Consider the following 11,857-nt stretch of genomic DNA (forward strand, 5'->3'; position numbering starts at 1 on the left):
ACCAAATACTTATTTTCCACCCTGATTTACAAATAAATTCTTTAAAAATCCTGCCATGTGAATTCATGGATTTTTTTTCACATTCTGTCTCTCACAGTTGAAGTGTACCTATGATGTAAATTACTGACATCTGTCATCATTTTAAGTGGGAGAACTTGCACAATCGGTGGCTGACTAAATATTTTTTTGCCCCACTGTATATATTTGCCTAATAGTCGGCTTTAGAAATAGGCAACAACTATCTTTAAAAATCAGTATCGGCGTTGGCCTTTATAAAAAAACATATCAGTCGACCTCTAGTCTAAAGCTTGACTGAAAACTATCCAGACAGCGGTTTGTCTCCAAAAAAATCTTGAGCTGGATCAAAACTACATAAATTTTCCAATGAAAGGGAGATTGGAGATTGGTCTATTATTATTATTCATCAATATTTCATCCTTCCCAAATAACCAATGACAGGCTTTGTCTGACCAGCAATCATAGTCTTGGATTCCTGTCCAAGACAATTCCTGTTGGAAGCAAGCTAGAAATGGGACAAAATGTTTTGTACTTACTTGAGTTTTGTAACTGTAGACTGAGATTTGTGTTTTGAAAGTTCTGATTTGGAACTCTTACACAGATTTTTTTTCTGCAAGTTACTAAATAAAAGTTTCATGTTACTTACCAAAGTTACATGTTGCAAAATGGGAATTACATGCTACAAAACTAATTTACCAAAACGAAAGTTATATGTTAAAAGACAAAAGTTACGTGTTACAAAACAAAAGTTGCGTGTTACAAAATGTTAATTACATGCTACAAAACAAAAGTCACAGTTACAAAACATGTTACAAGTTACAAATCTTGGTACAAGTTAAATGTAATATTTTCCAAATCCTAGTTCCATAAGAAATGTGATTGGTAGCTAAGACTCGTGCTCTCATTGGTTCCACCCAAGTTCCTCCCATCGAAGCTAGAACTTAGACAAAATGATTTGTAAAACTGTAGATTTGAGGTTTGTACCTGTAGAATGAAATGTGTGTTTTCAGAGTTTTGATTTCAAATTTGTACATTGATTTTTTTTATTTTGGAAGTCTGCTAGGTAAAAACCGAAAGTTTCATGTTTCTGAATGAAAGTTTGATGTTACAAAATGAGTAGTAAATGTACAAAATAAAAGTTTGATTTTACAAAATAAAAAATACATGTACAAAATGAAAATTTCCTGTTGCAAAACAAGAAATACAAGTACAAATTGAGAATTACAAGTTAGAAAACTAAAGTTACAAGTTACGAATCCAAAGTTACATGTCACGAAACATGTAGTTTTGTTGCATGAAACATGCAACAAAACTTGGTACAAGTTACATTGAATATTTTCCCAATCATAGCTCCATATTAGTCTGTCTCCACTGAGATCCAGAGATGACAGATGCATTCATCTGATCTGTGATTGTATCCATCACCTGTAGAGCTTTCATCCATTTGTGATGTGAGGAGGTGACTCAGTGGATTCTGGTAGCTCCATCTACATTTTGAATTGTGAAATGAATAAAAAGGATCCTTTTCAAAATGTCTCAAAAGGAAAAGCAAGAAAATGGTGTACTCTCCATGTAGTGTAGAATATTCGCTTACATTAATTTATTAATGCTGGTTGAAGTTTCAACATGGATGAGTATTTCCGGTCTGAGAAATGGATACTGGAAGTCTTTCATCCAACTTTAATCTTCTTAGGTTAACAACATTCCATCCATTACAAGCATACAGGGTTTATGAAGGCGATGATGGAGGTAGTGTTCGCCTTGTTATTGTTGACTTGATGATGACTTGAGCATGTTTGATATTTCAGCCTAAAAGTGGTATGACATGGACAAAAATCATAATCATTCTCCGTTCTGGGTTTGATTTTGTACAGATAAATGCAGCAGCACTTTGTTTATAAACCATCTCAGTTGCACTTTCTGCTTGTTTGAGCAAATAAATGAAGCTTTATTTCTGGAATTTATTTATTATCATTGTCATTAAATAGAAGTTGGACAGATAACTTGATTTTGACTTGAAAATTAGACTTTTACATCATTGACTTTGGACTCGACTTGGACTTGGTTGTCTTTGACTTGACTCGAGACTTGCCTGGAAAGACTTGCGACTTACTTGTGACTTGCAAAGCAGTGACTTGGTCAAACCTCTGCCTAACAATTAATAAGATAACCCTAACAGAGCCAATAGATATAAAGTCAGTCTACAGTGTGATAAAATGCAACAATATTTATTATAAGTTCACATTTGGCGTTTTTCAGGTTATTTTATGAAAGAAACAGAAACTTTTTTTTTTGTAAAACAGGGATGGATGTTTATTATAGCAACGAGTTCACATGAAAAACTCCTCAAGATCTGGCTGAAAACATAAAACCCTGCAGCGAGGGAAAACAGCTTCTCTTTACATGAAATAGTGAATCGTAGGAGAGCCCTTCCAGCCAATCAGAGGAGAGTAAGGAGGGACCTTCCTTGGACATCCTAGGATTTCAAATGACGCTCCCCGCGTTGTTCATCCCTTTCTGCACTTTCTTGCACAGATTACCGTTCCGGGTTTTTCTCCCGTCCATGCATTTCAATATATTGAACTTCTTCATGTGAACAAACATGATCTCCGTCTCTTCTTCGGTCCAAAAATGAGCAGATCGTTAAACGTTCGTCTTAGCCGCCATCTTCATCTTCTTCTATTTATCTTGTAATCCTGCTTTCGCAGTCTTGTCACATCCGGAAGGGGGCGTGCCCAGGCCGCTCATAGCTCGGCTCAGCTAGGATGTTGTTTACATGCAGAAAAGTTTGTTTTTCTGACTGCATTTTTTGGGTAACTTGATTGTCTCCCATTTATTCTGGTCTCTCAAGAGTTGTGGAAAAACTTTACCTTGTGAACTGAGCATCGGGACACCCATTAAAGTGTGGCAGCTAAATAATCCACCCTCTACTAAGTAAAACATTAGAAATGTACCACATGATGGTGCTGTAGGCTGGAAAATAAAACAACAATGCTTTCTCTCTTGTTATCCAATCTAACACACACACACACACACACACACACACACACACACACACACACACAAATCTCTCAGATCCATTGAATTTTTTTCTAATAAACCGCACAATAGTTTGGGGATTTTATGATCAATTAGCACACTCTTATTTTTTCCTGGAGTTATAGGCAGGATTTATCAGAGAAAGCTTAATGAACCAAAAGTGACACCAGAAAAATAAGTAGATTTTTTCACTTTTTTTCAGATCCCTATAATTGTGCATTAATGCTAATTTATCATCTGATGCAAACATTTTTCTTACAGCACAACATGTGGTCTGTGTAATCATCCAAAGTGATGTAGAAAAAAAAACCAATAACTTTTTTTTGCTAAACTCACTATGCCATTTCTAAGATTAGAATTCTTTATAGTGAAAAATTAGCTTCCATAAAGTGCTTGGCTGGTCTGGCAGGGGCTTTCTGTAGCTTCAGACTGACTGACACTGATCAAGTACTTCACACAAACCCATACTTCAAAATCTCCCAACTACGCATTTAAGAAGAAAAAAGCATGCTGAGAGAAGACCATTAGCATCTGTCCAGTGAGCATGTCCATTGTTTACTGATCCAACCACTAGACAGCTCTGCAATCAACCCTTCTCTGAGCAGAGAAATTGAAGTGAAGCCACAGGGGAGAGAAGACGTAAAAAGCTGAACTGAGAAGGTTGATTTAAGGTCAGGTCTGGAAATTTGTATGAAACAGAATCGGAAGGCACGCATAAGTGAAAGGAAGTGTCTGATTGTTATGTGACAGCTTGCGGTTCAATAAAACTCTTCACAGCTGTCGTGTGCATAAAAGCAGAGACCCATATTTTTGTAACCTGCTCAGACAGTCGTGTTATTGCTGTCCTAATCGTGCATGAGATTAGGAGACAACACACGATCTAAAACCCACCGGTGATGCGTCCTATGCCGTGTGCACACCCAGTCTCTGTTTCAGCCGGCGCTCTGGTGAATAGAAACTGATTTGCTTTCAGGCCAAAGAGGAGTGAATAAGTGTGGTGCTCTGCAGCATAATTGTAGGGTGGGGACAGAGAAAGAACAGAGAGGGCTGTGGAAAGGATAGGATGAAAGTTATTTTCCATGCATGTGTGTGTGTGTGTGTGTGTGTGTGTGAGAGAGTGAGAGAGATAGTTGTGGAAGTATGTTAGATAAGAAAGAACAAAGCAGAAGTTGATGACAATTAAGAGAAACAAGCAGCTAACTGGCTCTTTCTTCTCCCAGAAGAGCTCGTGAAAAGATGACGGGTTTGACTTGAATGAAAGCTTTGCAGAGATCTCATGGAGGACTCTCTGAGGAGCCCTTCTGGACTGGATTCATGCACTCATTTCCTACCAGGGTGTACAGAAACACAGCTGCTATTTCCTTTATTTTCCCTCCTGGCTGTGGTTGGTAAGGTCACACACAGATAAGCCTTTTCTGTCCTTTGCATCCTCCTCTATCACACCTACAACCTATATGTCCTTTCGCCGCATCCATTAATCTCCTCTTTGGCATTTCTACTTCAACACGTAACGTCAATGCAGTAAACGCTGAGGTTGAGAAAGCGTCCAAAATCAGATTTTGACAAACTAGAGTTCATAAAAATCATGCATTCATGTCATAATCTTTAGATTTTTCTTCTGCTAAAACAAGTCACTCATTTCCATCTGGGTCTTTTTTCTCACAACTCTGGTTGTCTCATAAAACTATTACGTCTTTGAGGAGCATCTAGGTGTTTTAACCGTCACTGATCTGCAATCAGGCCTCCCTATGGAGGGGTTACACTTTACAATAAGGTACGCAAAATTCTGCTTCGTTACTAGGGAACGACTTTGGGGGTAATGAGTAATGAAGAAGGGAAGAATAGGTAGTTACTGGTGAAAATGCTCATCAGTCTTTTTTCAGGGTCTAATAGGAAGATTGTGGATGCAATGTGGAGTCCACTGATTTATCTTTAGGTTTAGAACAATACAGTTGATAGCATTTTATTTGGCTTGACTGTAAAACAACACCATTACAAACCTCACTGGGACTGTTTGTGTTCATTTGACTATAGTCAGGATATTATTTTAAAATAACATTTCTAAGCGTTCCCTGTTCCATTTCCTTACTTTTCTAGTGATTATTTTTTTTGCTCCGTCCATCTGTTTATCTCAGAGATTGTTGGATTTTTAAAACATAACAGCATCTGCTTTTTTCTTGCAGACTCAGAGCGTTTTGATCCTGGTCGTGAGCCGTAAAATGACAATGGCAGCAAATATCATCTCAAGCAGAAGATTATCATGATCCATTTTGTTTCTGTGTCTTTGTTTTGCACGTATAAACAGGGGATGGCTGAATGCCAGCTGACTCCTAACCAGAGTATCATCACCTGACTAACTGTTCTTCATGTGTTTATTTTTCTGTTATTACATTTAAGGCTGAAGATCAAAGGTGTCAAAGATTCCTCTCAGACTTTGTGGATTACAATATGCTAAAGGGGTTTGTTGCCCATTTAAAATTACACTAACTGCTACTGCGGAGCTCTTACTCCCACCACGACCAATCAGAGTAGCCGCTGGCTTACATCAGGCTAGCAGCATGGAATGGAAACATGTTTAAGATCCTTCCATCCATCCACACATGGAGAGAAAATAGAAACGCCACAAAAAATCTAAATGAAGGAAATGATAAAAAAATGTGTAAACACCAGAGATTTCTAACAGTGCTCTTCTTTCTGTGACAGTGCTTACCACATCACCTCTCAGACCGTGACTCATCATATCATTAATATTTCATAACATCAGAGTTAAAAGAGCATCTTCATCCATATGAGTCTAAGCCTCAAACACATCAGACTCTAGGGACAGAGGTTTCTAAAAGTTTGTCTGGTTGCTTAGTTCATTTAAAAATTAAACACCCTGACATCTAAGACCGACACATTTCAAACAGAGTGTTTTTCCATCATATTTCCACTGGAGTGAATAACGTTTCTGTTCTAACTGAAATATTCAATTTAACTCCTGCTGAATGAGGATACTGGGTCAAACTCCAGCCCTCAAGAGCCTCCATCCTGTATGTTTCACAGGTTTCTCTGCTCTAACTCACCTGATTTGAATCAGCAGGGATTATATAGATTGTGGAGATGCTGGAGAGGTAATTCAGCCATTGATTCAGGTGGGTTGGAGCAGAAAAACAACTACAACAGAAAGAACTGCGGCCATCCAGAAAAGGAGATGGATGCCTCTACGCGTCAATTGACTGCGTGGATTTGATTTATTAATAAGTTGACTAATAAGTCTATCTTCTACACATGCATGGGTCATAGAATCAGAATCAGAATCAGAGTAGGTTTAAACAAACAATTCACAAACTAGGAACTTGCTTCGGTACTAATGTGCTACATATAACATGAACAATAAGATTAAGGGAGGCAGGGAGCTGCTGCCTATCTCCAGCAGTCTCGAGGCAAGCCGGCAGGGCACACCATGGACATTTTGCCAGTCCAAGGGCCGGACACACACACACACACACACACACACACACACACACACACACACACACACACACACACACACACACACACACACACACACACACACACACACACACACACACACTCCTCAGGAATATTTAGAGAGACCAATCAACTTGACAGTAATGAATTTTGATCATGGGAGGAAGCTGGAGTACATGGAGGGAACCCACACATGCACAGGGTGACCCCAGGCTGGGATTTGAACTCAAGACCTCCTTAAGGCAGCAGGGCTAACCACTGCATCACTGTGCAGCACTTAATTTGTTGCTTTTATCCAAATAACACATTTGAGTTAACCTGTAAAATTCACATATACTAATTAAAAAGGCTCGACAACTCACAATGATATTACACTGAACCAATGGTAATGACTGCAGGAGAGGAGTTAAATGTCTGTCTCGTAACTAGATGTCATGACTTGCGGGAGGCGTCTAAACCCAAAACATGCAGAATCAGCACGACTGCAGAGGTGAGTAAAAATAAAGTTTTTTTACTACAAAAACGGGAACAGGAGATGCACTGGGAAGTCCAGTGAGTAGATGACAGCAGATACTAGTCCAGAGTCGAGTTCCTCAGAACGAAGGGGATGGTGGCGAGCCGAGGTGAGCAAGGGAGGGGGTACTGAGAGCGAGGGGGGTGAGGCAGCGGAGAGGAGACAGGCAAGGTGCCGTCAAGGAGGATGGGACATGGTCCTGAGGGTTCCGGGGTCACTGGCGGCGAAGGTGTGTAGATGGTCTGAGAATTTCCTAGACAGGGCAAAAACAGACGAGGTTTCAGGGATGGGGACGAGTCCAAAGTCAAAATCCAAGTAATCCAAACACAAGAAACACACGAGCTAAACAAACGAGTACAAATAGCTGGAGCTAACCAAACCAAACTGTAACAATCATCCGGCGTCGAGTGTCGTCTCCATCCTCCTTTTAAGCCAGGACACTTGATTACCAATCCAGCGCAGCTGGTGTCCCCTCCGCTCCTCACCTGTGGGAAAAACCTCGGAGATGGTTTATTTGAGCAGGAGCACGCACCTCAGCTCTAGATGGTTGTGGGATTGAGTACCGCTCAGAGTTGTGTCCTTGGGCAAGACACTTAACCCTTCTTGCTGGTAGTAGAAGGGATCAGTGGTGTTCGGCAGCCTAAATTCTGTCAGTGCACCCCAGGGCAACTGTGGCTTCAATGCAGCTCATCACCGCCAGCATGCAATTGTGTGTGTGAATGGATGAATGACTAATTGTGTTATGAAGCACCTTGGAGAGCCCTGGAAGGTGCTGTACAATACAGGACATGTACCATTTAAAAAGGAAGACCTATGTAAAGGAATGCTCCAACATTTCTTGTCCTGATGAAGGCCAGTGTGGCTGAAACTAGTAGACATGTTTTTATTTGATTAGCAATGGACTATTAAAGGCTTTTGAACTATTTTCATCCTCCTGAGTGCCTTTTCTCTTTTGTAATCCTTTAGTTGCATTTGATTCGAATCAGTGTCTCACATTTTAACCACTTTTATGGTCACAAACATCTCAATCAGAGATGAAGAGGAAAAACAATTAGTCAGTCAGTTACAAATTACAAGCAAGCTACCTTCTAATATCTGAAAGAAATACAATTTTATCCATAAAGTAAGAGATTTGTGTGTCCTTTATTATGGTTCATAGGCGTCATTTTAACCGGGGACGCCGGGGACAAGTCCCCGACAAAATTTGTGATTGGCAGCTGTGTCCCCCCCACTTTCAAAAAAGCCTGCTGATGAGGATTTTTGTTTTACCAGCTCAGATCTTAAACCAGGGGTCAGCAACCTGTTCCCATCAAAGAGCCATTATTACCCGTTTCCCACAGTAAAGAAAACACCGCAGCAGCCGCGGCGTTGTGGGCGGGGCCTTGCCTCAGACAGCAGAGAGCTGCTCACAACAGGTGACAGCAGCCGGTACCGGTCGCTCGCATGGGCGTTGCACCCGTGGGGGATTCAACACCCACACTTTTCCAGCTGTTTTGCTCACCTCCACACCAGTCTGGTTTCTTTACGTCGCACTCACTCTGTTTGCCTCATCTCCTTCTTCACCTCCCGCTTCTGACAGCCGATGTCGGGTTTCCAGGAGAGCAGGAGAGGGAGGGACGGAAGAGCTCGACTGAATTCATCATTTTACATCTTGACATTAGCTGTACAAAGTCTGAGTTTGATAAAGTGAAGAACAACCATTTGCAGAGGTTTATAACAGGCGCAGCGCCAGGTTTTCATTTTTGGGTGGGCCACAGTAATTTTGGACGGACCTTAATAAGCAGTGACTTAGTGAAGCAGGCAGGTCGCGCTAGAAAATTTAGTTTAAAAAGACGTCATAAATGTTTTCCCCCGTCATTTTTATTTCTAAAATATAAAGTAAAAACTCCCAGTTTAATTTTCATTCATTTGTCATTAATATGTAGTCTACACCCGTGCGTTAAGTGGACCATCTTCCAGTAAACGCAAAGCATCCAGCCCACCTCTCCAAATGCGTAAAATGTGCATCAGCCGCTAGCTAGGCGCGCCGCGCGCACCGTCAGCTATCGGCCCAGACAAGAGCAGAGCAACTAGAGAAAGAATAGAGGATAATTGTGTCTGGATGTGGATGGAGATTACATTTTACAGCAGCCTGATCATCATTTAAATACGTAAACCATCACCTGACTTCTAGTCCACGCTATCAGCATTATTTTAATTGGTGTGTGTGTGTGTGTGTGTGTGTGTGTGTGTGTGTGTGTGTGTGTGTTCCACTTCAAACACTGGTCTAACCAACCAGACCAGCGTGTCCAGTAACATATTAATGTTACAATTAAACAGTTTCACTTCATGTAGGCTAGGAACGTTTCACCTGCTGTTGCCCGACCGCTTCTGCTCCACATGAACTTTGTGCGTGATCAAATGTCTCTACAGGAGCTTTCTGAGCTGAAGAGGCGACTGGATGCGTCATGCGTGTCCATATTAGAGACGGGAACAAGCGCTGTTCAGCCAAAGTTTCATAATTTCATAAAAATAACATTTTTCCAAGTGACACATCCCTCAGAGAGACCGGGTTTCCAGACCGCTTCAGTGGGAGGAAATCAACCAGCATCCTTGAGTTTATCCATCAAAATACAGTCAAATGGAAATATCTGTAACCTGCCATTTAACTGTTTTGCCTTCTTGTGAAGATTGTTGCAAAGAGAAACAACTAAACTTGATTAACCCCAGAGCCATGCACACTGCACTGTACTGACTGTAAATGAGGGGGAATGATTTAATCAGATCCTTTTCTCTTCAACATGGTTTAATATAAAGTTTCATTCAGTACAAACTTTAGTGATACCAATCTAACGAGACAGAGCCTGGATTTGTATTCTGAACAGTTTAAACATGTTTAAAACGGAGACGTGCGTGACGCGTCTAAAATTCGCACCTGCTCCGCTATTATGGAAATTAAACTAACAAGATGAATAACATGAACTTATTTTAGGCACAGACAACATCCCCCACACTTTTGAAAAGTTTGCAACGCACCTGGTCGCTCGTGTACGTCAAAGTTATCTTTCATAAGACGATAATCAATAAAACGATTTATATAAAGATGATCCAGAAGTTGTAGCCCGTCTCTGCCGACAATATTTTGATATTTTTCACCCTGTTGATGGTTTTACTGAGCAGGTGCCACTTTTGTCACACGCTTCTTTTTAAAACATGTTTAGACTGTTCAGAATACAAATCCGGGCTCTGTCACGTTTGATTGTTGTAATTAAACTATGTAGGTGGGGAAGGTCAGAAAGCAGCTCAGAAGCGCCTATTATTACGCACAAGCGTGACGCGTCAACCCGGTCTCACAGCAAGACCGGGTTGGACCTGTTCAGGTTTACGCAGACAATCTTTACATTTAGAATTGGCATACAGATGTAAAATTAATGCAGTAAAATATAAAGCATTTTATTTAAATATCCATTCATTATTTTACAAGCACAGGGAGCCGCATCAGATGGATGGACGAGCCGCATGCGGCTCCAGAGCCGCGGGTTGCCAACCCCTGTGCTAGCCTACTTTATTGTCCCCAGCAATTTTTAAACCCCACTCAAGTGTATGGTTATTGTCCCCAGCAATTCTGAAAACGAACTGACGCCCTTGTTATGGTTCATCTGCTTACTAAGATTAAATCCATCTGAATGTTACCTTGAAAGAGTTTTAAAACTCTCCGATCTACAGGTTGTAAAACTATTGATTTAAAGTATTTACACTGACCTGGTGTAATTATGGCATACTGAGAACTTGATCCAGGTATGACGTTTGAAAAAAAAAATTATAAAGCAGATGCTTTACTACAATCTGTGAGTATAATCTCAGATTTTAAAGCTTCCTTGTTAGTATTTTTATCTGAGCTTCCTGAGAAACGTGTCTTCCTCAGAACACGGTGAAACTGATTTACAATTACCTATTTGTAAGCACAAGACCAAAATGACCTTTATCATCATTAAAAATCAGTCGACACAATGCATCCGTCTGCATAAATTTACCCAACTGCCACCTAATTATCAGCCTAATGTGTCAAGGTAATAGAGAAGACTTGTGAAAGTCTTTTAGTCCTAAATGAGTGTGTAACATATGTCTTGCAATGTAAAAGTCTGCTAAATATTGAAATCTACACTTACTTTTAAGGTGAATCTCTTAGAACAGTATAATGGAAAATCCACGTTTTGGAGCTTTTTAGCATGTAATATTGGTGTTTACTCATGGAAAATACCCCCAACATTGTTTTTGGCTGCATTCATGCGTTTTCTGTCTCAGCTGCAAATTTAGAATTTTATTTTGAAATTCCTGAAACAACGCTCCATCTTGCTGCTCACAACATCACGCCCTGCTTCTCCCCTAAGCTAGTCTCTGGTCTGAAACCTGTCTCTCCTGGCTAGTTTAGCATGTGTGGCTTAAATGAGGCAGACAAGGTAACATGCTAGTGGTGGGTATGGTGGTATGAAATTTTTTGTAGGATCACTTCCTGGTCTCAGCAGTAACTTTTTTCTTCTTTAGCTGCACTTGCCAGTATGATGTTTTCAGTCCTTTATTGGTAAACTTGTTTAAAATATAAGAACTAATATGTTTGTTTTATGTTTTCTTTGTTTATTTAGCCAGTGTGAGTCCATGTGAGGTGAGCGTAAATCAACTAAATGCTGCTTGGAAATGACCAAATTCAAATATGTTCAGAGACGCAAAATATTTTGCAGAAAATAATCATTAACACTAAACAAAAAAACATGAAATCTCATTTAGCTAGCTAAACAAATTACTGGTGACACCACCGGGATTCAAACCCACGTC

This window comes from Nothobranchius furzeri, chromosome 4 (genome assembly GCF_043380555.1).
Source record: "Nothobranchius furzeri strain GRZ-AD chromosome 4, NfurGRZ-RIMD1, whole genome shotgun sequence".
NCBI lineage: Eukaryota > Metazoa > Chordata > Actinopteri > Cyprinodontiformes > Nothobranchiidae > Nothobranchius > Nothobranchius furzeri.